The sequence below is a fragment of the Pituophis catenifer genome, unplaced genomic scaffold (genome assembly GCF_029215685.1).
Source record: "Pituophis catenifer annectens isolate HBS135680 unplaced genomic scaffold, rPitCat1.0.hap2 SCAF_5, whole genome shotgun sequence".
Lineage (NCBI taxonomy): Eukaryota > Metazoa > Chordata > Lepidosauria > Squamata > Colubridae > Pituophis > Pituophis catenifer.
The window spans coordinates 33,918,867-33,945,655 of NW_027256885.1; positions in this window are offsets into that span (position 1 = coordinate 33,918,867).

Consider the following 26,789-nt stretch of genomic DNA (forward strand, 5'->3'; position numbering starts at 1 on the left):
CCTCAGCTGCTAGTTGCAACGCTTGCCTTGCTTCCTTGCCTGAATCTATTCCATCAGCAAGCAACTCCCTGCCTGCAATCAAGCAAGCAGGGAGTTGTGGACTTCAACTCCCAGAATTCCTCAGCCAGCAAAGCAAAGCTGGCTGAGGAATTCTGGGAGTTGAAGTCTACAAGTCTTAAAGTTGCCAAGTTTGAAGATCTCTGTTCTATTGGGTAAGTTTTTTTCCCCTTTGGGAGCTTTAAAAAAAATAGTCAATTGGGGTTATAATTGGGGGGTTTTTTAGTTGTTCTTTTTTAGACCTAGCCATTTAAAGTTTAGGAAGTTTTAAATTTAGCTTTCATATAAAAATAAAAATAAAATAAAATAATATTTGTGCAGCTTTCTGAGATTTAGTGTGTTTTTGTAGTGTTTCACTCTAACTACACAAACACACAAAATCTCACAAAGCTGTATGTGGAATTTTGTGTGTGTAAAGTGTGAAAGTTGTTTTTTTGGACTTTTTGTGGCTGTGTGAGGTTCCTGCTTGTTGCAGGGGCCATTTTGGGTCTAGCACAGCTGCTTTTACATTGTGGGTGAGCCAGTTGTGTTGTGTTGTGTGTGTTTAGAGTGTGAAAGTTTTTTGGGGGGGCTTTTTGTGGCTGTGTGAGGTTCCTGCTTGTTGCAGGGGCCATTTTGGGTCTAGCACAGCTGCTTTTACATTGTGGGTGAGCCAGTTGTGTATGTGTAGAGTGTGAAAGTTTTTTGGGGGGCTTTTTGTGGCTGTGTGAGGTTCCTGCTTGTTGCAGAGGCCATTTTGGGACTAGCACAGCTGCTTTTACATTGTAAGTGAGCCAGTTGATGTTTTTTAATTTTTATTTGGTGTGCATTGGAAGAGGGGTAGTCTTATATGGCGAGTATAGCCCAAACCCTATATTTTAACAGGAAAAGTTGGGGGTCGTCTTATACGCCCAGTCGTCTTATACGCTGGAAAATATGGTACGCAAGAAGGAACAAGCTCCCTAGGGAAGTGCATGTCCGCTTTGCAAGGAAAAAAGTTAAAGACATTCTATACAACATGACAAGAGAGGAACAGATAACATATAGAGGAAAAGAAATAATAATCCTAAAACAGATACCAAGAAGAGTTCGGGAGATGAGAAAGGAATATAGATTTTTAGCCGTACAGTTGAATAAAAGAAATATACTATTCAGGTGGCTCTTACCAGAAGGAATGCTAATAACCTGGCAAGGAAGAAAAATAAAAATAGAAAGCCTGAGGATAGCACAAGACTTCCTTGACCAGTTGAGAGGTGTGGAAGAAGAGCAGGGTAGCAAAGAAGAACTAGAGACAGCAGCAGTGGAGGAGGAAGCCTTACACCAACAGAACACGAAGGAAGCAATTGCGGAGGAGAAGAAGACAGAAGAAGAAGCCAAAGGGAAAAAAGCAAGACCAGTAAGAGCCATACGAACAATCAAAAACTAATAACCAGACAAGGACATAGGGATGAATGATTTGAAATTAAAATCTGTAAATGTCAATGGCTTAAATGATTACAAAAAGAGAAAACGAATATTAACAAAACTAGGTAAACAAAATGTTGATATAATGTGTCTACAAGAGGTGCACATAAAAAAAGAAGAGGGTAAATGTTTAGAATATAAAAAATTTGGTCAAACATTTGTTTCGTTGGCAGAGAAAAAGAAGAGGGGGGTGGTAATTTATGTAAAGAAAGGAATTGAAGCAGAGCAAAAGTTTAAAGATACAAAGGGCAGAATTCTTATGATTGAAATTAAGAGAGGGAACTCCAAGGTATTATTAGTGGATATATATGCTCCAAACAAAAAACAGGGAGAATTTTTTAAGAAACTTCATGAACAATTAGTAAAAATGGCGTATAATGAAATCTGTATAATAGGGGATTTTAATGGCATTGTGGATTTGGAGGAGGATTACAAGAGTAATAAAGCAAAAAAAAAAAAAAAAAGGACAAATTTACCAAGAGCTTTTTTGGATTTAGTTGATGAATTGGACCTAATTGATATTTGGCGTACCCTGCACCCAAACGATAGGCAATACACTTTCTTCTCAAATGCACAAAAGTCGTGGTCTAGAATAGACATGGCATGGGTCAGCAGGAATTTGGGATTAGAAATTGGAACGGCTGAAATTAATTTGAATAATTGGGCAGACCACAACCCCATAGAAATTAGATGGAAGTCTGCACAGAGGAAGTACCAACGGAGGTGGAGGTTTAATGCTAAATTACTGGGCGACAGAGAATGTATACAAAAACTCAAAGAAGAAGTGAACTTCTTTTTCAAGGAAAACGAAAACAAGGGCACGCCCCGCGCAATAGTATGGGACACAATGAAAGCCTACTTGAGAGGAGTTGTGATCTCATATTGCGTAAATAAAAATAAGGAAAAAAGGAAGACCCTGGAAGACTATCTAAATCATTTAGGAGAATCAGAAAGAAAACTTCAAGACAATCCGGAAGATGAAACAGCCAAAGAAAGTTGGATGATGTGGAAGCACAAAGTAAATATCATTGAGCAAGAGGAGCTAGCGCAAAAAATGAAAAGAACGAAACAATATCTCTTTGAGAATGCTAACAAATCGGGCAGGTGGTTGGCCTATAAATTAAAAAAGGAAAATGAAAAGAGGACAATTCACATTTTAGAAGACTCTAGGGGTAAGCTATTGACTAAAGAAGAAGAAAAATTGGAAAGAGCTAGAGAATATTATGAAACTTTATACAAAGAAGAGGAGGTACCAGAAGGCAAAATAGAGCAATATTTGACAAATGCAGAGCTCCCACAAATAACAGAAGAGAGAGAAATGCTTAATAGGAAGATTACAATAGAAGAACTAAAAACAGCCCTCTCCAAACTGAAAAACAATAAAGCGCCAGGTCCCGATGGATTCCCAGGGGAAATATATAAAAAATTAGAAGAAATATTGCAACCAAAATTGGTAGAAATTTTTAATGATGCATTGATAGGCTATAAAATCCCAGAGTCGTGGAAGGAAGCGCATGTCACACTTGTGCCGAAAGAAGGTGCCGACCTAAAACAAATTCAGAATTATAGACCAATTTCGCTCCTAAACACTGATTATAAGCTATTCATGGGCATAATGGCAGAAAGAATGAAAAAGATACTAAATAATTGGATATATAAGGATCAAAATGGATTCCTCCCGGGGAGGCAAATTAGAGACAATTTGAGAATTGTGCTAGACACCCTAGAGTACTATGAAGAACACCCCGAAAAACAGATGGCCTTAATCTTTGTTGATGCCCAAAAGGCATTCGACGATTTAAATTGGAAATTTATGACCAAACAAATTGAGATAATGAAATTCAGAACAAATTTTGAAATGATGATCAAATCTATCTATGACAATCAAAAGGCGAGTATTTTGGTGAATGGAGATAGGACCAAAACTTTTCAAATTAGCAAGGGGGTAAGGCAAGGCTGCCCCCTATCTCCACTATTGTTTATTTTGGCCCTAGAAGTTCTTTTATGAAAAATTAGACTCAATGAGGAAATAAAAGGTCTGAAGATTAGGAAGGAGATCTACAAGACACAAGCATTTGCAGACGATGTAGCCTTAATTCTTGAAGACCCCATAGAATCGGGACCAAAAGTGTTAGAGGAATTGGGCAAATACGGAGAGGTGGCAGGCTTTATATTGAACAAAACTAAAACCAAAGTACTGATTAAGAACACAACTGAGAGTCAGAAAAATGAGATAGAAGAAGTATTAGGACTACAGATTGCCAAAAAAATTAAATACCTAGGAATTTGGATTACATCAAGATGTTCGACCTTAAAAGAGGACAACTATACCCCCTTAATTAGAAAAATGAAACAAGACCTCGACAGATGGAAGAAAATAAGATTGTCACTTTTGGACAAGATAGCCGCAATTAAGATGAATATTCTCCCCAAAATATTATTTTTATTCCAAAACATACCGGTGAATTTAGATAAAAAGTTTTTTTCAGAATTAGATAAAATTATTAGAGAATTTATATGGGAGGGGAAGAAACCGAGGTTTTCTATTAAAATTTTAAGGGGCAAAAGAGATATAGGTGGATTTGGGCTCCCCGATTGGGAAACATATTACAGGGCAGCTAAACTAGTCTGGATAAGAGATTGGATCACCCTGGAAAACGAGAGGATTTTAACCCTAGAAGGCCACGATTTACAAAAAGGGTGGCATGCCCACATTTGGGATGTAGAGAGGAAAAGGAAGACATATTTTCATAGACATAAAATTAGAGACTCATTGATACAAACATGGACCCCGATTAGGCAAAGATATTACAAAAAAGTCCCAAGTTGGCTCTCAACGATGGAGGCCCTGATCTACCCCAATAGATGGGGAATGGAGAAAATGGGCAGGTACAAAGATATTTTAGATGAAGGAGGGAATCTTAAATCAAATGATACTTTAAGAGAGCAAGGAATAACTTTAGATTGGTGGACCTATTTACAAATAAAATCTAGATACCAGAAAGACAAAGAACAATATGGCTTAGAATTTGGACCAAATGGATTGGATAAAGTCCTGATGGGAACAGGTAAAAAGATTTTGGCTAAACTATATAATTATTTATTAGATGACGATAAGTCCGAGGATATAACAAAGAATCAAATAAATGCATGGGAGAAAAATATTGGACGAGATGTAAATTTTGGGGAATGGGAGGAGGCATGGAATAGGAATCTTAAATTGACTAGAGCGGCGGCATACAAGGAAAACCATTACAAAATGCTCCATAGATGGTATTTAGCCCCGGCCAGGCTAGCAAAGATATACCCTAATATACACCCCAATTGTTGGAAATGTGGCCATGGTCAAGGCACCTTCTTTCACATGTGGTGGACATGCCCGGAAGCGAAAGGATATTGGAGTAAGATCAGGAGATGGTTATACGAAATAATTGGCGAAGATATTGAATTAACACCAGAGATATTTCTCCTGGGAATAGTAAAGAAGCCATACGGAAAGGAAAAGATTCATTTAATGATTCATATAATTACAGCCTCCAGACTGGCATATGCACAGTATTGGAAAGAGAAAACCCAACCACCAGAAGAGCTTATAATTAGGAAAATACTGGAGTGCGCAGAGATGACTAAATTAACTCATGAATTAAACGATGATGAGAAGTCAGATTATTATATTGAGTGGGAAAGGTGGTATAAGTGGATGCATGATAAAATAAAAGAAAGACCAAAAGGTGTGTTAAATAATGGTAAAAAGTAATTTGAAATATCACCAGAATATTATTTCTGTATATAGTTAAAACACTGCACATCTGATGTTAATTGAAAATGTTAATATATTTATGTTTTTTTTTTAAAACTCAATAAAGTTTTCCAAAAAAAGAAAAAAGAAAAAGGAACAAGGCAAGGTTGTCCCTTGTCTCCATTATTGTTTATTTTGACACTGGAAATCTTACTGAGTAAAATACGTGGGACAGATACAATAAAGGGAATTAAAATTAGACAGCATGAGTATAAGCTACGAGCATTTGTGGATGACCTGGTTGTTACCTTAGCCCAACCAGCACAATCGATTACAGCCTTGATGGATATAATTAACCCATATGGACAAGTATCTGGTTTTAAAATAAATACAGCCAAAACAAAGATAATAGCTAAAAATATGACTAGAAGCCAAAAAGAAGAGATAGAAAGGGTAACAGGATTTGAGATAGTAAAGAAGGTTAAATATTTAGTGGTTTATATTATGACCACAAATATGAAACTATATCAGCATAATTATGAACCGTTGTGGCAAAAAATGCAGAAAGAGATGGAAAATTGGAAAAAATTACAACTGTCTTTGCTGGGAAGGATAGCCGCTGTAAAAATGAATGTTTTACCAAGGTTTTTATTTCTTTTTCAAATGATACCTATACTTTAAAAAGATGAAAATTTGAAGGAATGGCAGAAGGGCATAAATAAGTTTGTTTGGGCAGGGAAGAAACCGTGAGTAAATCAAAAGATAATGCAAGATACACGAGAAAGAGGAGGTCTTAAAATGCCCAATTTAAGATTGTATTACGAAGCCGCTGCCCTCTCAGCAGTTACTGACTGGATAAATTTAATGGAGGAAAGGATATTAAATATTGAAGGATATGGTCTGGTCTATGGCTGGCATGCTTATTTATTGTATGATAAGAAAGTAGATAAGACTTTTAAAAGTCATATATTAAGGAATGCTTTATTGCGTGTCTGGAAAAAGTATCAATACAAATTAAACAATAAGTTACCAATATGGACAGTACCCAGACATGCGATAGAGAATATAAATGTGGAGCAAAAACAAGATAAGATTACATACAAGGAACTCCTTTATAAAGAAGGAGTGAGATTACAATTAAAATCTATGGAACAATTAAGAGAAGAAGGAATAATTAGAACTTGGTTTCAATATGGACAGCTGCAGGCCAGATGGAGAGAAGATCAAAAAATTGGTATTTTGCAGCAGGATGAGAATTTGATAAAACAAATAAGAGACAAAAGTCAAATGCATATAAAAAGGTTGTATAATGTATTAGTGGAGATAGATTCAGAAACAGAGCTAGTCAAGGAATGTATGATAAAATGGGCACAAAATATAGGAGAACCAATAATGATGGAAACATGGGAAAAGATATGGGTTAGAAATGTAAGATTTACACAAGCCCAAAATTTAAGAGAAAACTTTTATAAAATGTTTTATAGATGGCATTTAGATCCAAAAAACTAGCCTGTATGTATCCAAATTTACAACCTAAATGTTGGCGATGTGAGTGTGAAGATGCTACGTATTTTCATATATGGTGGACATGCAAAAAAATTAAGGCTTTTTGGATAAAAATATGGTGGATTATTCAAAACATGTTAAAGAAAAAGATTAAATTTACACCACAGTTTTTTTTGTTGGGAATAATTACGGATTGTACTGTAATAGAGACTAAGACTAAGTATCTGTGTAGTCCTCCGGGTACCTTTCTGCAAACCCTTGTGCTACTAGCCTAGCTTTGTACAGTTTCTTATTGTCCTCTAGTTCTTTGATTTTGAAAACCCATTTAGTCCCGATGGCTACTTTATTCTCTGGTACTCTGGATGGGGTATACACGTTTAACTCTTTCAGGCTGTTCATCTCCTTATCTATGACCTCCTCCCATCTGGCCTTTTCCTCTTGTGGTAACCTAAGAATGTCCTCGTAGGAGTTGGGTGTTGTGGTGCCTGTGTGTATTGAAAGTATGTAATCGTCGAATCTTTTTGGCATTTTGTTTCTGTTGTGTCTTATGGGTCTGCTGGGCATTGTTTCTGAGTCGTGCATGTGTTGGGCTTCCCTCTCTGTGAGTGCATCTACTTTTACCTTTATGATGGGATGGTTCTCCTTCCATTCTTTGGTGGTTACCCCTTTGTGTTTGGGTTTTTGTTTCTCGTGTGTCTCGCTTTCGGTTGTGTCTGGTTTGTTGTTGTTTCTAACATTGTCATCAGCTCCTTGTCCAGGCAGCACCTCGTTGAGGTGTATTCTTGACCAGTTTGTGTTCTCATGGAACACAGCTGATCTGGACACGACAAATCTGTTGTTTTTGTCGATGAATCTGTACCCCTTGGTTCTGGACTCGTACCCCATGAATCTTAGTCTCCTCGACACTTTGTCCCCTTTTCTCCTTAACTGTCTGGGTATATGTACATCCGCAGTTACCCCAAATATGTGTAGGTGAGCTATCTGGGGCTTCCTATTATACATGACCTCATAGGGAGTTTTGTTCACTACGCTTGACCATATTCTGTTCAGTGTGTAATTTGAATATGTGAGTGCCTCTGCCCAGAAGTGTTGCCCCAGCCCGGCATCTTCTAGGACGCACCTTACCATTGTTTGTAATACGCCGTTCCTGCGTTCTAATACTCCGTTCTGGAATGGCGAAAAAGGCGAAGAGGAGAAGTGTAGTATCCCGTGCTTCTTTGTCCAATTGGAGAAGTCCCTTGATAGGAACTCTGAGCCTCTATCTGTCATAATTTGTTTTATTTTTACGTTATGTTGAGTTTCTACTCTCTTTTAGAACTCTTTAAATTTTTGGAACACCTCACTTTTGTGATTGAGGGTGTACACAAATCCGTAACGGCTATAGTCATCGACTATAGTTAGGAAGAACCTCTTCTTGTATTTAATAGAGGGTCTCATGGGTCCCACCACGTCCATGTGAACTAATTGGAATATTGAATTGGTGGTGCGGGAGGCCTTCTTGGGCCTTGGTTTGGTTTTGATCTTTGAGCATTTGCACACAGAACACTCCAAATAATTTTTACAGTTCTTTAATGGTAAGCCATTTGAACATTCATTCATTTTTTGTATCGTTGGAAAACTAGTGTGGCCTAATTTTCTATGCAGTAAGTGGGCGCACTCATCACGAATGGGTTTGCCAATGTGTGGTTTCTCTTTGTGTGTTGTGTCTGAGGTGAGTTTGCCTTCTGCAGTGTGTTCTCTTTCACCCCCTCTAGTTTCCGTGGGCGTACTTGTCCCTTTCTCCTTACTTTCTGAGTTAGTGTTTGTGTCTGTGTGTTCTTGGGGTACTAAGTATGTGAGTCCCCCTTCTATGATGATTTTTCCTATGCTTTTCTTTCCCTTAGTCATGTATGCTTTCCCTTCCTTGAAGGTTGTCTCGATGCCCAAGTCTTTACTGAGCTTGAGCGTGGCTAATATATTGTGGGGTATCTCAGGGATGAAAAGCACCCCCTCTATCTTCCCTACCCCATCTATGTGTGCGCTACCTTCTCCTGTCACCAATACCTTGTTCTGATTGGCTACATTGATGTGATATTCCTTTGGCGTGAATGACTTCAGTATGTTTCTGTTATTGGTGGTGTGGTTGGTGGCCCCTGAGTCAATGAGCCATGTGTTCTTTCCTTTTGTTTGGGTGTGTGAGTGTTGGTGGTCCCTAAGTTCATATAGTGACCCAGTCTGACTATCCCTGGAGCTATCTCTATATCCTCTCCTATCCCTGGGGTTGGGTGAGTCCCTGCGCCTGAACCTGCTTTCTGGGGAGCGCCTGTCTGAGTGTCCTGATTTTCGGCCCTGTCTTTCCCTACGATAGCTGTAGTCTCTGTCCCTCTGGTTTCTGGGGCAATCTCTCCTATAGTGATTCCTAGAGCCGCAGTTAAAGCATTCTGGTTTTTCTTGGTCCCTGGTCTGAAAGTCTACCCTTTTTATTGGTCTGTTCTCTCTACGGCTTGATGAACAGTCCCTTCTTAGGCTGTCCTCCGCTATCAGCCTGTTGGATAATGTCTCTAAAGAGAGGTGCTCTATGTTGAGACTATCCAGTTGCATAATAAAGTTTTCCCAACTGGGGTCTAGAGAGTTTATGATGATGCTTTTCATGCTATCATCAGATATGGTTTCCCCCCTTTGTATGAGTTCTGCCCTGGTGGCGTTTAGCTTAAGTATGTGCTCCCCCATGGGTGTCCCTGCCTTATACCTGGCTGAGTAAAATTCCCTGGATATTTTGGTTGTTGTGGCTGCACTTTTGCTGTAGAACAAATTAAATATTTTTTGTAGTATCTCTGCCACGGTTAAGTGGCGGCCAAGACTGGGGTAAATGCTGGGTGACAAGCTAGACATTAACAGATAGTAAGCCCTGTGGTGTAAACAGTCAATCTCAAAAGTCCATGGTTTCTTTGGTGGGTCATCAAATAAATACAACATATTTTCCTTTAGAAAAACAATTTGGAGTTGATGGTTCCACTCCAAGAAGTTAGACCCATCTAATTTCAACTTGTGGTTGTCAGCAGTAAAAGTTATGTTACTTACAGTCTGGTGCTGTCCATGGTTCTTTATGTGAGGGAACTCGCAATATGCTGGGGGAATGTTTGTTGCTGTTGTGGCCCCGCCCTCTGAGCCTGTCCCATCGGAGGAAGAAAGCTCCGAGCATGAGGAAGAGGAGTCAGCCAGGCCTCCCTCTCCAGGCCCCTCCCCTCTGGCATTGTTTCAAGTGCCGGCCGAGGGAGAGGAAACAGCTGCTTCGGATCAGAGTGATAATGACACATCATTCCTGGACGCACGCCTCCGAAGGCGTGATAAACGTTTGCAGCAGCTTGGGAGGCGTGCTAGGGATTAGAACTGAGTCACTGGACCACACCCCAGAGACCACACCCCAGAGACCACACCCCAGAGACTATATAATAGAGAGTGGTGGTCAAGGATCTTTTGTGACGAACAAAGCAAAACCTTGGACAGTCACTAAAGCCTCGTCCGGAACTGCTGGGAGGAATATTATTTCTGTTTGGACTTTCTTGAACGTTCGTATCTTATCTGTCTGTTTGTGAAAATAAAGTAGACAGTGTGTCTATCGCTGCCAAGTCGGAGATAAGAACTGGGTGCGTTCCAAAGTGTTTCCTTAACCCTCGACTGGCTGTGTGTGTGTGTGGGGGGACGGGGACAGATCATCTTGCTCGTCACCCCATACTCCATCGTTAACCCACGATGGACCAACAGCTGCAGCAGCAGTTACAGCAGATACTGCAGGCCAATCAGCTTCTGCAACAGCAAGTAGCACAGCTAACTGCCCAACTTGCTTTGGGAAATGCTCCTGCAGCTCCCCCTCCTCCCCCTCCCCGTCCGAGATGCCCAGTGAACGTGCCAGATAGGTTTTCTGGGCAGCAGGAGATGTTTCCGGCCTTCTTGGGACAATGCCAACTGTTTATGGCAATGAGGCCGGAGGATTTTCCGGATGACCGGGCTCGGGTGGCATTTGTTATCAGCTCCCTCTCGGGCACTGCCGCCCGATGGGCCACGCCCCTGTTGTTGCAAGATAGCCCCTTGCTCCTGGACTTTCAGGGCTTTTTACAACACCTGCGCACCATGTTTGAGGACCCCCTCCGGGTGCAGACGGCAGCGAGGCGCATCAAGGACCTCCGCCAAGGCAAGCGCCCCCTGCAGGACTATATTGCAGAGTTCCGACTGCTAGGCCAGGATTCGGCTTGGAATGAGGTGGCGCTGATGGACGCCTTCCAGGACGGCCTTTCCGACGAGATGCAGGACGAGCTGGTTCGTGTGGAGGCGCCACCGACCCTCGACGCGCTGGTGACCCAATGCCTGCGTATCGACGCCCGCTTGCAACGGCGACGGCCCCGTCGGGCTCTTCCGGAACCATCGACAGCGTCGGCACCCCCGCGTTTCGCACCGACAGCGCTCCGGACCGCACAGCGTTTTGTGGCGACGGCTGAGGAGCCTATGGAGCTCGGAGCAGCCAGACCTCAACTGACGGCCCAGGAGCGGATGCGGAGACGTCAAGAGGGGTTGTGCCTCTATTGCGGCGAGGCGGGACATTTTGCTGCCTCGTGTCCCCGGAAGCGGAGTGGACTGCTCAAGCCTGTTCCGGAGTCTCGGCGTGACCTGCCGGGAAACGGGCCAGGCCTGGCCTAGGGGAAACTCTGGGTCAGGCACGTGACCATGCCCCGCCGGAGTCGGCGGCTGTGGACTGTGAGCCCCCTCGGCACCTGATTTTGAACACCCGGGTGTTGTTGGCTAACCGGTCGGAGGGGCTCCAAGCGCACGCGCTGGTGGACTCGGGGGCCACCACGAACTTTATGGACCAGACCTTTGTGGCCCATTACAAAGTCCCCTTGGTTCCAGTGGACCCTCCGTTGAGGGTTGAAACTATAGATGGGCGGGAACTCGTGGCGGGGCCCATCAAAACCGCTACCCAGCCCTTGCGCCTCGCCATTGGAAACCACGAGGAGGCGATCCAGTTTTACGTAACGGCGGATCTGCACTTTCCCTTGGTCCTGGGGATGGCCTGGCTTCGGGCGCACGACCCTCAGGTGGCGTGGTCGAGAAACGCCATCTCGTTCCCGAGCCTGCAGTGTGTCGACCACCTTCGCCACACCTGCGCCGGCCAGGACGTCTCTGCCCCAAACGTCTCCTTGCCTCCGGAGCTGACGCCCTTCGCCGACGTGTTCAGCGAGAAGGAGGCGGACCGCTTGCCCCCGCACCGTCCTACGACTGTGCGGTGGACCTAATGCCCAACGCGCCCCTGCCATCGGGACGCCTGTACTCCATGTCGGAGCCCGAGCTGGCCGCCTTACGGGACTTTCTGGAAAAGAACCTGGCCCATGGGTTCATCCGGCCTTCGACCTCCCCGCTCTCGGCCCCGGTCCTCTTCGTTAAAAAGAAGACGGGGGACTTGCGCCTGTGTTGCGACTACTGGCGCTTGAATGCCATCACAGTGCAAAATCGCTACCCCCTGCTGCTGATCCCGGAGCTGATGGAGAGGTTGCGGGAGGCCTCGATCTTCACTAAGCTCGATCTCCGAGGGGCTTACAACCTGGTGCGCGTGAGAGAGGGGGACGAGTGGAAGACGGCGTTCGGCACGCGGTACGGACACTTCGAGTATACCGTCATGCCGTTCGGGTTGACCAACGCCCCCGCGGTCTTCCAGCACTTGATGAACGATGTGTTCCGGGACATGCTGGATCGGTTCATGGTGATCTACTTGGATGACATTTTGATCTATTCCCGGACCCCGGAAAGTCACCTCCAGCATGTCCGCCAGGTCCTGCAGTGCCTGCGGGAGCACCAGCTCTATGCGAAGTTGGAGAAATGCTACTTCTTCCAGACTTCCATAGAGTTCCTCGGGCACATCATCACCCCCGAGGGCATCGCGATGGACCCGCACAAGGTGGAGGCCTTGCGCAGTTGGGAACCCCCGCGTCAGGTGAAGGACGTCCAGCGTCTGTTGGGATTCGCCAACTACTATCGAACCTTCATCCCGGGCTTCGCCACCCTGACCTTGCCGTTGACCCAGCTCCTTCAGAAGAAGGTCCCGTTCCAGTGGGGGCCCCCGCAGCAGCAGGCCTTCGAGGTCCTCAAGCAGGCCTTCCTCACGGAGCCAGTCCTGAGGCACCCCAATCCACACCGTCCGTTCGTGGTGGAGACGGACGCGTCCAACGTGGCGATTGGGGCGGTGCTGCTACAGGCTCCAGTGGATGGCGGCACTCTTTTTCCCTGCGCATACTACTCCCGGAAACTCAACCCTTCCGAGCGCAACTACACCATCTGGGAAAAGGAGTTGCTGGCCATCAAGGCCGCGTTCGAGGCTTGGCGACATCACCTCGAGGGGGCCCGACACCAGGTGGAGGTGCGGACGGACCATCGGAACCTGGAGCACCTCACCACGGCACGGAAGTTGAACCAGCGGCAGATCCGGTGGTCGTTGTTTTTCGCCCGGTTCAACTTCCACGTCACCTACATTCCGAGCAACCTCAACCAGAGGGCGGACGCGCTATCCCGTAAGCCGGAATACTTTTGCCCCAAGGACTCCCTTCCCCCCCGGACGGTGCTGCCAGCGGACTCCTTGGCCGCGGTCCAGGAACCGGTGGACCTGCGGGCTCAGGTGCTGGAAGCGCAGCGACGGGACGACTGGTCGCAGCAGCGGAGAGCGGACGTCGGCCCCGCGTCCCCATGGGCCGTGGAGGAGGGCTTGCTCAGACATCGGGGTCGGCTGTACGTGCCCACGAGTCCGCTCCGAGCCCTCGTCATGAACCAGTGTCATGACAACCCCGCGGCGGGGCACTTCGGCTTCTTTAAGACTTTGAACCTGGTGACGCGGACTTTTTGGTGGCCTCGGGTACGGCACGACGTGCACGCCTACGTGACGTCCTGTGTGACGTGCCGACAGGCCAAAGCCGCGTCCGGCCCCCCTCCCGGACTCCTCCAGCCGCTACCGACACCGGAGAGACCGTGGGGAGCCATCTCCATGGACTTCCTGACAGACCTGCCCCTGTCCGCTACGTACACGACCGTCCTCGTGGTGGTGGATGCGCTCACGAAGATGGCACATTTCATCCCGTGCCGCGGCCTGCCCTCGGCCCGCACCACGGCTCGCCTGTTCCTGCAACATATCTTCCGCCTCCACGGCCTGCCGGACCGGGTGGTTTCGGACCGCGGGGCCCAGTTCACGGCTCGCTTCTGGAAAAGCCTGATGGCCGCGCTGGAGGTGCAGGTGTGCCTGTCATCGTCGCACCATCCGGAGACTGACGGGGGCACGGAGAAGGTCATCGGCATACTGGAGCAGTACCTCCGCTGTTTTGTCAACCAGCAGCAGGACAACTGGGCCGAGTACCTTCCCCTGGCGGAGTTCGCTTTTAATAACTCCCAACACACCTCCACCCAGATGACCCCGTTCCATGCCAACGTCGGATACCATCCACGGCTTTTCCCGTTGACCATCATGGACTCCCCTGTTCCCGAGACCCGGGACTTCCTCTCGGAGCTGCAGGCAGTGCAGCAACTGGTGCGGCAGCAGCTGATCCGGGCGAAAGAGGATTATAAACGGTTCGCCGATCGCGCCCGCCGGGCGACGCCACCGCTGGAAGTAGGAGATCGGGTGTGGTTGTCCATGAAACACCTCCTCACGGACCGGCCGGTGAGGAAACTGGCCCAACGCTTTATCGGTCCCTTCCCTATCGAGGCGGTCATCAATCCGGTGGCCTACCGGTTGACTCTATCCCGCTCCATGCGGCTCCACCCTGTTTTTCATCGGTCCCTCCTGGTCCCTGAGGCCCCCGCGAGCCATCTCCGCCGCCCGCCGACGCCTGCCCCCCCAGCCGCAGCCGACGAGGACGATGCCTCAACGTACGAGGTGGACAGTATCCGGGACTCCCGTTGGCTGAAGGGGCGCTTCCAATACCTCATTGCCTGGAAGGGGTACGGGCCTGAGGATTTCACCTGGGTGGACGCGTCTGCCGTTCAGGCCCCTGACCTGGTGCGGGCTTTCCACGAACAGTTCCCGTCCCGACCCCATCCCGACCGTCAGACCCGGGGGAAGGGCCCTGCGGTGGGGGATAGTGTTGTGGCCCCGCCCTCTGAGCCTGTCCCATCGGAGGAAGAAAGCTCCGAGCATGAGGAAGAGGAGTCAGCCAGGCCTCCCTCTCCAGGCCCCTCCCCTCTGGCATTGTTTCAAGTGCCGGCCAAGGGAGAGGAAACAGCTGCTTCGGATCAGAGTGATAATGACACATCATTCCTGGACGCACGCCTCCGAAGGCGTGATAAACGTTTGCAGCAGCTTGGGAGGCGTGCTAGGGATTAGAACTGAGTCACTGGACCACACCCCAGAGACCACACCCCAGAGACCACACCCCAGAGACTATATAATAGAGAGTGGTGGTCAAGGATCTTTTGTGACGAACAAAGCAAAACCTTGGACAGTCACTAAAGCCTCATCCGGAACTGCTGGGAGGAATATTATTTCTGTTTGGACTTTCTTGAACGTTCGTATCTTATCTGTCTGTTTGTGAAAATAAAGTAACTTGGCAGACGGTGTGTCTATCGCTGCCAAGTCGGAGATAAGAACTGGGTGCGTTCCAAAGTGTTTCCTTAACCCTCGACTGGCTGTGTGTGTGTGTGTGGGGACGGGGACAGATCAGTTGCTAGTCTGAATGGATTTATCTCTATGTTCCTTGTACTTATCTCTACGTTCCTCTCTCTTCCTGTAGGTAGCGACTGGGCATGCGCGAAGCTCATTTCGTGCCGGAGGTCGTTGGGTGAGGAGCTCTCTGCTGCTGCTCTCAGGCCTAGGCCTAGGCCTGCCGGTGGGAGGCTGCGGGCCCGTAGCCCTCCCTGGACGTCAGATGCCATGGCTGGGCCCCTGCATCTTGGGCGAAGATCGGGAAGAGGCGAGGAGGCGAGGCGGTCACAGGTCGGGCACTCCTGGAGCTTGGCAGTGCGGTGGCGGACGTAAGTCGAGGATCTCCCGGGTTTGGCGGTGCGGTGGCGGCAGCGGCAGCAGCGGCGGATCCTGGGCGATGCTGGAGGACCTCCGGATAGGTCGGGAAGCCTGGCGGAGGCCGCGTGGCTGGTGAGTTGTTATTTCTTCTCCTCATTCCGCGGCCTAGGGAAGTTGGTGCAGTGGGTGGCGAGTGCGAATCCTGTGGGTATTCAGTCCTGCAGGCGGTCGGGTCTTGGCTGTAGTTTCTGGGGTGCGTTGTCCCGCGTGGTGTCTGCTGGGGTGTTGCAAGGGTTTCGATGGCTACCCTGCTGCTCTTTTGGGGTTGTTGAGCGTCGGTTTGTTTCTTTCTGGTTGCTGGAGGCTTGAATGCTGAGCCGAGTGCTGCAGCCAGGTTCTCGATCACTTCATCTGCTTCGGGCTCGATGGGTGAGCCCCCGCAGGCTTGCGATCTTGCTTCGGTGTTATTTTCGGGTACTTCCCCATCAAAGTTGGGGTTCTCGTTGTTTCGCGCCATTCGGTTTGAATCTCGGCTTCCCATTGGCTGTTGGCCATTCCAAGATGGCCGCCGAGAGCATGGCACGGAAATGAAATCTTCCATGTCCGGAGCTTCAGCTTGGGGATACCTTTCCCTTGCCGGGCTGGTGATTTCTTTTCTTTGTTGCTGGATGCTCATCGCTGCTCCATTGCTTTCAAGTAGGCCATGGAGTTTCGCGATGAGCTCCTCTTTGCTGGCGGTCACTTCCATTGTTTCCAGGATGGTGGATCGGAATTCTTCATTGCTCGGTGGCTCTGCCCTTTCGCAGTGGTAGGTTTCTTCTCTTGGCCCTTCATCTCTGAGTAGTGGACTCGGGTCGTAGTCTTCATCAACTTTGGTTGTGGCGATCCTCGCTGTGGCACCTTCGAGAGCCTGCAGTTCTTTCATCTGCTTGATGTAGGCTCTGGTGGCCATTCTTTTCTCTGCCTCTGTCTGGGTTCCTGATTCTGCCATTTCTGTGAGTTGTGGGTAAACCATCCTCTGCTACCAACTTGTTACTTATTTCTAGGATCTTACCCAATAACTCCAACACAGGATGCAGTGAATCAATTCTCTTTATTAATCAATGTTTCAATTACAGGTATGTGGCTGGAAGTGACCTCTGGATGCCTGGACCATGTCTTAAGTACCTGGGAGGCGGAGCTGAGGTAAGGAGTGGTCAGGGGAGGATCTAGGTGGATATGGTGTTAACCCTTATCATGCCTGGGGATGGGCAACGGAGGGCATTTATACACAACATTATTTGTTTAGCAGAGTGATGGCGTTCGGGAAAAAACTGTTCTTGTGTCTAGTTGTTCTGGTGTGCATGGCTCTATAGCGTCGTTTTAAGGGTAGGAGTTGAAACAGTTTATGTCCAGGATGCGAGGGGTCTGTAAATATTTTCACAGCCCTCTTTTTGACTCATGCAGTATACAAGTCCTCAATGGAAGGCAGGTTGGTAGTAATTGTTTTTTCTGCAGTTCTAATTATCCTCTGAAGTCTGTGTCTGTCTTGTTGGGTTGCAGAACCAAACCAGACATAGAGGTGCAGATGACAGACTCAATAATTCCTCTGTAGAACTGAATCATCAGCTCCTTGGGCAATTTGAGCTTTCCGAGTTGGCACAAAAAGAACATTTGACATTGCAGGCCGGCGCCTATCGGCCCCCCAAACATTTTTCACCCGCTTCGTCTCCCTGTCTCTGACTGTGTGTGTGAGCAACAGAGAGAGAGAAAAAGAGAAACGGTGGAGGGGAACCAGGAAGATCATGTAGACGAGATGCCGGGCGGTGAGGGCGGTGACCATTGCCTGCCACGAGCGAAGCACCGGGTAGAAGTACCCACTGTGCAGGGGTGGCTGAGCCTGCATTGCGCGGTTGGCCAGAATGGGCACAGCTTCCCGAGTGCGAGCCTTTCCCGGTCACTGGACACCAGGCCCTCCCTGCCCTCCGCTTCCGAGCAGGGAGGCTGTCCTTGGCGGGTGGAGCGGTGGCTTCCTCCTCCTCCTCCCCGAAGGCCTGCCCCGCTTAAAGGCCCAGCGTGGCGCTTCCCCTAGCCCTCCCGCCCACGCTCCCCTTCGGCTGCCCCTCTCCAAGTGCTCCAATTGCACAGCCTCCCTGCCCCTCGAGCTAAACTGGCCAAGAGGTGTGCACAAATTCACTCACAGCAGCGAGCCTCGCTGCTTTCGGTCGCTGCCTCCCTGGCCCGAGGCTCCCGCAGCACGCCCGTTCGCTTAGGGAGGACGTGCCCTTTTCTGGCCGGTTGCTGCTTTGGAGAAATGTCACAGTGGTTGTTAGGAAATTGTTATTGCCCAACTGGTTGGTCAGGAAATATATAAACCAACATTGTGTGTTTGTAGCTAAAAGTATTATGTAGCTTTAAAAACTGTGTTGCATCATCATGCATCCTGATTGGCTGAGCTCTGTAGCCAATGTACTTAAGGAAAGCTGAATTATGGTTTGTGTGGACACTACACCATTTTACCTGCTGATATGCTGTAACTCTATATTTGATCTCTCAGCATGATCATTGCTTGATCATGGCTATTTATTGCTTTTCTAATATTTATTGACTGTTTTTATATTGAACTTTGTTCCTGAATGAAACTAAAGAAGATCTGTTTATTGTATTTTTCTACAACTGGTAAGAAGACTTTATATTGGAAAATATTCCTGGACTGATCTTTATCTCACTTTAAATGTGTATGACTTGGAATGTTTTTGGACTATGATTATGCTTTTTCCCTAAAAGTAAAATATTATCAAAACCCAGTTTGTTTGTATGTGAACTGTTATTATCCACAATCATTCTCAGTTGCTTTCATGCGTAAACTCAAAGGGTACTCTGCTCAATAACCCACAACATTGGTTATGAGCCAAGAATATCCTTAACATTGGTTACAACGTGGCACTATTTCTCCAACTTTTAGGCCGTATATACGTGCACCTAAACAAGACCTTGCTTGGCCTTTAAAGCACGGGCTCTGCTTTTGTCAGGCCCCTCGGCTCCTGGGTCAGGTTTTTGAAACACCACTTCGGGCTTTGAGGCTCCATTATCGAATGGCCTTTAGACACAGCTAATCTCTACACAGCCTCACCCACAAACGGTGCTGTCAAATATAAATGCCTTACTCATGCCAGGGGTCAACAGGGACACAGTAGTGCAGGGGTTAACATCAACACCCACTTGGTCAGCTCCATCCACAGACCACTCCTTACCTGAGTCTCCGCCCACAGGTATAAAAAGTAAACACACTCTTCCCCATTCCTCACTTCCAGATGCAGTATGTGATGTAATGATGAACCTGTAAATAAAAGAGACTTGATCAATCAATTGACTCATGTCTGTTATTGGGCCTGATCCATGGATCCTGTAACAAATATGGTAGCAGAGGATGGTTTGATGGCCCAATAACCTCCAAACCCACAACGAGGACACATCACTGCCTACGAGATGGCGACTTCTCCGAAACAACGGGATGGCAACCCAGCGGGATCACCAGGGAAGGCAGAAACCATGACAGACCCCAAAGCCACCGCAACGGAGGAAAGAGGGGAGACCAAGAAAGGAAAAATAACAGACCCTGGTGACCGGGAGGAAGAAAGTCTGTGGCTCGACGTCCTACGACTGCTAAAGGAGCGAGCCAGCGACAAGAACCTCCTCGCGGACCTGCGAAGCTTCATAATGGACCGCGAGGTGGCAAGGAGCGAGGAAGACTCGGATCCGGAGCTCGAAGAGCTGGACTCGGTGAGTGGATCGCCCCAAAACGACCCCACGGCAGTCACCGAGCCCCACAGCCCCGCTCAAAATTCAAAACAGCGGCCATCTTTGACCACGTGGTCAGACAAGATGGCCGACCCCCGCCCAATCGGAAGCCGGAATTTAAAATGGCCGGCGCGCGAAAAATGCCCGACCCTAAGCGGCGATGAAAGCGACTGGGGTGAGGGGGCAGAGTCCGATTCGGACCACGGATACACCCCAACCGAGCAGCAAGTCGACAAGGCCATGAAGACCCTTGCCGCCGCCTTCGGCCCAGGCCTCAAAGTCTCTAGAGGGGAACCGGAAGGGCCCAAGCGAAAGGGAAAGCAAGGAGAGGGGCACCGGAACACCCACTCGAGGGTCGAGGATGCCCACGCCAGCGTACCAACCCCCCTGCGTACCCCAAGGACACCGCTCCACCGATCGCCCAGGCCGCGCACCCCAGAACGCAGGGATTGGGGCAGCTACTTACTTTTGTCGCCGAGACTCCAACGCCATGAGGATCTTCACCCCGAAGAAGCCGCTGCAAGCCAACACCTTCCAGAGTGCACCTGGACCCCCAAGACCGAAGCCGAGGCCTACCCGACCGATAGAGACCTCTACGCCGGAGCTGTGATAAACAGGTCCTTCCACGACGACGGCAGAGCAGAAATGGACTTCGCACATGCGCTGTTTCGCCTAGAGGAAGAAAAAAGAAAAAAACTGCAGAGAGGGACTTTTAAACTACCGGCAAGCGTTCCCATGCCGTATTGCTGTTATAGACACATAAAGAACCATGGACAGCAGCCTGCAGTAAGTAATTTTGCAAATAATGCTGGGAACTTACCAAATGACTTTCCAAAGTTGAGGATGGATGGGGGCAATATCCTAGAGTGGTCACAGCAGCTTCAGGTGGTGTTCCTAAAAGAAAACATGTCACATTTTATTAATGACCCCCCAGAGAGACCATGGACTTTAGAGTTGGACTGTGTGCACCATAGGGCAGTTTACCTTTTAATTTCTAGCATATCTCCCACAATTTACCACAGCATTGGTACAATCTCACTGTGTCGGAAATCATACATTTTACAGGTTATTTTACAGTGAAAGTGTGGCAACCACCACCCAGATTTCCAAAGATTTCTTCTCTGCTAGAGTCAAACCAGGGACCCCCATAAGTGAGCACCTGGTGTCCCTAAACGCTACCAGGGCAGAACTTCACCTTAGGGGGGAGGTCATATCAGATCAGATCATGAAGAGTGTAATAATTAACTCTTTAGATCACTCATGGGACAGTTTCTTAGCACACTTAGACACCGTTAGTCTAGGCCTACTGTCCATTGAGAAGCTGTCCAACAAACTGATCGCTGAAGACGATTTGAAAAGGAGCCGCTCTGGCTCCTCCAGGGAACATAAACACGAAAAGAAAGTAGCCTTCCAAGACAGACAGCATAGCGCAACAGAGTGCTATAGCTGCGGGTCAAGGGCACATCTCAAGAGAGACTGCCCCAAGAACTACAGAGAGAGGAGCAGACCAGAACATAGGTTCAGACAGACAGAGAGACACACTTCTGAGGAGAGATACAGATGCAAGGACTCACCCAACCCCAGAGATAGGAGGGGAAACAGAGATAGCTCACGTGACAGCAGAACAGGATCATTATATAGGATAGGGGAGCACACTCACATAACATGTCAGGGTAGGGAGGCCAACTCTTGGCTTCTGGACTCTGGGGCCTCCAACCATACAACCTTTAACCAAAAACTGCTCTCCTCATTCACAGAGGAGAACTTTTCAATCAAGGTTGCAAACCAAAGCGAGGTTAAGGTAACAGGCAAGGGGGTGGTTACGCTACCAGGCATAGGGAAAATAGAGGGGGTACTACTGGTCCCGGAGATACCCCACAACATATTGGCCGCATTAAAACTCAGTGAAGAATCAGGGATTAAGGTAACCTTTGCAGAAGGGAAGGCTCACGTCAGCAAGGGTAGAGAGGATGTAGGGAGAGTGACAGTCAAGCAAGGGCTACCATACATAACATTCTATGAGAGTAGCACACCCAGCATATACACCAACTCAGAATGCACGAAAGACACTAACCAGGACAAAGCTGAGGAAGAACAGGTGAATGAGGGAGAGACGGAGAGCGAGGAGAACATGTCACATGAAACACACCACCAAACACACCCAGAGAAGGCCATCGATAGGCAAGCTCATGCACGACGACTGTGCTCACATACTACACCGGAAACTAGGGCACGCCAGTTTCCCCGTAGTCCAAAAAATGGCCAACTGTACCGAGGGCATCAAAATAAAGAGTTGTGAAAATTACCTTGAGTGCTCGGTGTGCAAATGTTCTAAATTAAAGGTCAAGCCCAGACCTAAAAAATCCACACGCGCCGCCAAACAGGTATTCAATTTAGTCCACATGGATCTGGTGGGGCCCCTAAGGCCATCCATCAAATACAAGAAAAGATACTTCCTCACCATCGTAGATGATTATAGTCGTTATGGCTTCGTCTATACTCTAAAACGAAAGGATGAGGCTTTCCAAAAATTCAAAGAGTTCTACAAAAGGGTAGAGACCCAAAACAACACCCAAATCAAACAAATCATGACAGACAGAGGGTCTGAGTTCCTGTCAAAGGATTTCTCCCATTGGCTCAGATCCAAAGGCGTGCTTCACTTTACGTCGTCCCCGTTCTCGGCCTTCCAGAACAGTGTCGCAGAACGACGGAATTCCACGCTACAGACCATGATCAGGTGCGCCTTAGAGGACGCGGGAATTGGTCAACACTTTTGGTCTGAGGCCTTAGTTTACTCAAACTACACACTCAACAGAACCTGGTCCAGTGTAATAGACAAGATGCCATATGAACTCATGTACAACAAAAAACCACAGATAGCACACCTACATGTATTCGGCGTAACCGCTGATGTCCATATACCCAAACAGTTGCGCAGGAAGGGGGACAAAGTATCCAGAAGACTGAGATTTATGGGGTACGAGCCAGGTACCAAGGGGTTCAGATTTGTGGACAATAACGACAGATTCATGGTCTCTAGGACAGCGGTATTCCATGAGCAAGCTAACTGGTCCAGGATACACCTCAACGAGGTATCCACCAGGCAGGAGACTAGACTAGACGAGCAAGCGCAAGACAAACACGAATCGACAGATAGACAGGATAGGAAGGAACACAAACCCAAGCACCAAGGCATCAAGGTTGAGGAATGGAAAGGGAATCATCCCAAGATAAGTGTAGACTCACTAACACAAAAGGAAGCCAGGTACTTACATGACACCGAACAAACGATAGATAGGCCAGTCAGAACAACCAGGAACCAATTACCCAGAAGGTTAAATGACTACGTGATGCACATACACACGAACCACATCACACCCAACTCATATGAAGAAGTATTGAGACTACCTCAAGAGGAGAGGTCGAAATGGGAATCAGCCATGGCCAAGGAAATGGACAGTCTGAGAGAGCTAGAGGTTTACACCCCAGCCGAGGTCCCAGAGGGCAAAAATACGATAGGTACCAGGTGGATCTTCAAAATCAAGAACCTAGAAGGCGGTCAAAACCTGTACAAGGCTAGGCTGGTTGCCCAGGGATTTGCCCAGAGGTTCCCAGAAGACTACACTGACACTTACTCACCTACCGTAAGGACTGAAAGTGTCAAGAGTACCCTGGTCATCGCCTCCCTGCTAGGACTAGAGGTACATCAGTTCGACGTGCAGACAGCTTACCTGCACACCTACCTAGATAAGGAAATATACGTTAGGGCACCACATAGTAAAGAGACCAACAGGGGGGACACCTGGCTACTTCACAAAAGCCTATATGGACTGAAACAATCCGGCAAACGCTGGTATGAATGCCTAGTTGAGGTCCTGAAGTCAATGGGATTTACTGCAACCATAGCTGACAACTGTTTTTTCACTAGGAGAGAGGGGGATTCACTAGAATACATCCTAGTCTACGTGGATGACATACTTTACATCAGTAAACACGAAGGGAACTGTAACGCCTTCGCCAGTAAACTAAGTGAACACTTCACATTAAAATATCTAGGGAAAATAAACAGATACCTAGGCGTGCAAGTCAACGAAACCCCCAAGGGTTTTCAACTGTCCCAGAAAGAAAAGATAGAAGAAATACTACACAAATGCAACATGGCAGATGCCAAGGGGTGTGAATCACCCATGCAGCCGGACTTCCTAAAAAATATGCATGGTGAATCACCCGAATTTGAAGACAACACACTGTACAGGTCAGTCATAGGCTCCCTTTTATATATCGCCAACTGGACTAGGCCAGACATTGCATTATCAGTTAATCTATTGTCCAGGCACGTAGGCAAACCTACCATGTACCACTGGGACTCTGTAAAGAGGGTACTGAGGTATCTGAAGCAAAGTGCTGATGCATGCCTAGTCCTAGAACCAGAACCGTCCAACGAGCCCGTCCTCTCCTGCTATGCTGATGCTGACTGGGCCGGGGACACCAAAAGCCGGAAAAGCACATCAGGATAAATATTCTACTTGAACAATAGCCCGGTGCATTGGTACACAGGTAAACAAAACTTGGTGGCCACTTCAACCACAGAGGCAGAGTATATATGCCTATCCAAGGCCGCAAACAACCTCATCTGGTTCGATGACCTACTCGCCAGTGTGTGGTGCGAACCAGCATACCCGATAAACATCTACGAAGACAACAAGGCCGCCATAGAAATCTCCATGGCCGACGCGGTAGGACAGAGATCAAGGCATATTGACATAAAGTACAAGCATGTGAGGCAGCTCTCAAAAATCGGGTTCGTAAAGGCCATACACTGCGACACAGAAGAACAGACTGCAGACATACTCACAAAACCACTACAGGGCAGGCAACACTCACACCTGGTATCCAAACTCAATATCCGCCCTTGGGCAACACTTAAACAGCCAGATCCACAGCCACAGGTCAGGCATTTAGAGGGGGATTTGTCAAATATAAATGCCTTACTCATGCCAGGGGTCAACAGGGACACAGTAGTGCAGGGGTTAACATCAACACCCACTTGGTCAGCTCCACCCACAGACCACTCCTTACCTGAGTCTCCGCCCACAGGTATAAAAAGTAAACACACTTGGAAGACCGGGAGGAAGATTTGACGATGGTAATGGCTGAGATGATAGCAGAGGCACTCCAGAGAGAAAAAGACGAGATAATTAATGAACTAGATGAAGTCTACCGAGTCCACACTAACTACGCCCGACAAAACAAACTCCCTCGGGAGGTACACATAAGATTTGTAAGAAGGAAGGTGAGGGATATTGTATATAAGATAACAAAGGACGAACCAATGTACTATAGAAATAAAGAAATAATCACCCTAAAGCAAGTACCTAAAAGAATACGAGATTTGCGAAGAGATTATTGGTTCCTGGCAACGTTACTAAACAGAAGATATATACCATTCAAATGGATAACCCCGGAAGGAATGTTAGTAACGTGGCAGGGAAAGAAAATCAAGGTGGATTCGCACAGCAAAGCAAAAGAATTATATGACCAAATGATGGGTGCTGAAGTAACAAATGGTAATAAAGAAGAGGAAGGACGATATATCAAAGGAAAACAGAAGAGAGATCGGGAAAGAACACCACAACAAGGAGGGAAAGCAGATGAAGGAGAGACCCAGGAAGAGGAAGGAGTGCAGACAAGAGGCAAAAAAAAGGAACAGGAAGAAATAAAGAAGAAACAACAGGAAAGTTAATAAAAAAAAATGGAACGGACTTTAAAAATACTATCTGTAAATGTTAATGGACTCAATTCACCATCCAAACGACACCAAATTTACAAAAAAAATTTGAAACAAAAATCAGACATTGTGTGCCTCCAGGAGGTACATATAAGAAAACAGGATATCAAATATATACAATATAAAAAATTAGGTAAAGAATACGTTTCATTGGCAGAGGAAAAAAAAAGAGGAGTGGTGGTATATATTAAGGAAGGAATAGACAGTAATATGAGGTATGTGGATACAGAAGGTAGGATAGTCATGGTAGAGCTAAATTTTGAGCTCAAAAAGATATTATTGGTAGTAATATACGCCCCAAATAGTCAACAATTAGAATTCTACAAAAAAGTGCATGAGAAAATTATAGAACAAAAAATGGAGAATGTCTGTCTGATTGGGGATTTTAATGCTATTTTAGATGTAAGAAAAGATTATGAATGTGGTCAGCAAAACAAAAATAAAAAAAATGTATTACCTAAAACCTTTATGGATATGGTGGAAGAGTTAGATATGGTAGATAGCTGGAGATGTCTTAACCCCGAAGCAAGAAATTATACATATTATTCGAATCCGCATAAATCATGGTCAAGGTTGGATATGATTTGGGTAACTAAGATGTTAATAATGGAGATAGAAGAAGTAGATATTTTACCAAATAATTGGGCTGACCACAACCCGATAATGATGAAGTGGAGAGGTCAGCAGAGAAAGAAGAATAGATGGACTATGAACACACAGATACTGCAAGAAAAAGAATATAAGAATTACATAGAAAAGGAGCTAGAATGGTTTTATAAGGAAAACACAAAGCAACACACTTCCCTACAAAACCTATGGGATACAACCAAAGCATATGTAAGAGGCCTCACAATATCATATAATGTAAAACGGAGAAAAGAGAGAGAGAAAGAATATAACAAATTATTAGAAGAAATTCAAAATTGGGAATGTAAATTGCAAAGAAACCCAGGGGATGAAAAAATAAGGTTAAATTGGTTAACAGCAAAACATAACCTAAACATATTAGAGCAGGGGAAATATGTAACAGCATTGAAATATATAAGACAAAATTACTTTGAAAACGCAAACAAACCAGGGAGATGGCTGGCGTATAGGCTGAGGAAGGAAAGAGAAAAAAGAACAATTCAGAAATTACGAGATGATGAGGGAAGGATTCAATGGGCCCTAGAGGGAAAAAAGGACATAATAGTCCAATATTATCAAAAACTGTATGAAAAGGATATAGTAACAGAGGAGGAAATTGAATATTATTTAAAAGGGGAGGGATTGCAAATACTAACAGAGGAAGAAAGAGAATTATTAGATAAGGAGATTACGATGGGGGAGCTAAAAGAGGCACTGAAGAGGCAAAAAAATAATAAAACCCCGGGGACAGACGGTTTACCATTAGAATTCTATAAGACATTTGGAGATTCATTAAATGGAATATTGTTAGAAATATATAATGAGGCCCTAATGGAGGCAAAGCTACCCAACACATGGAAAGAAGCATACATTTC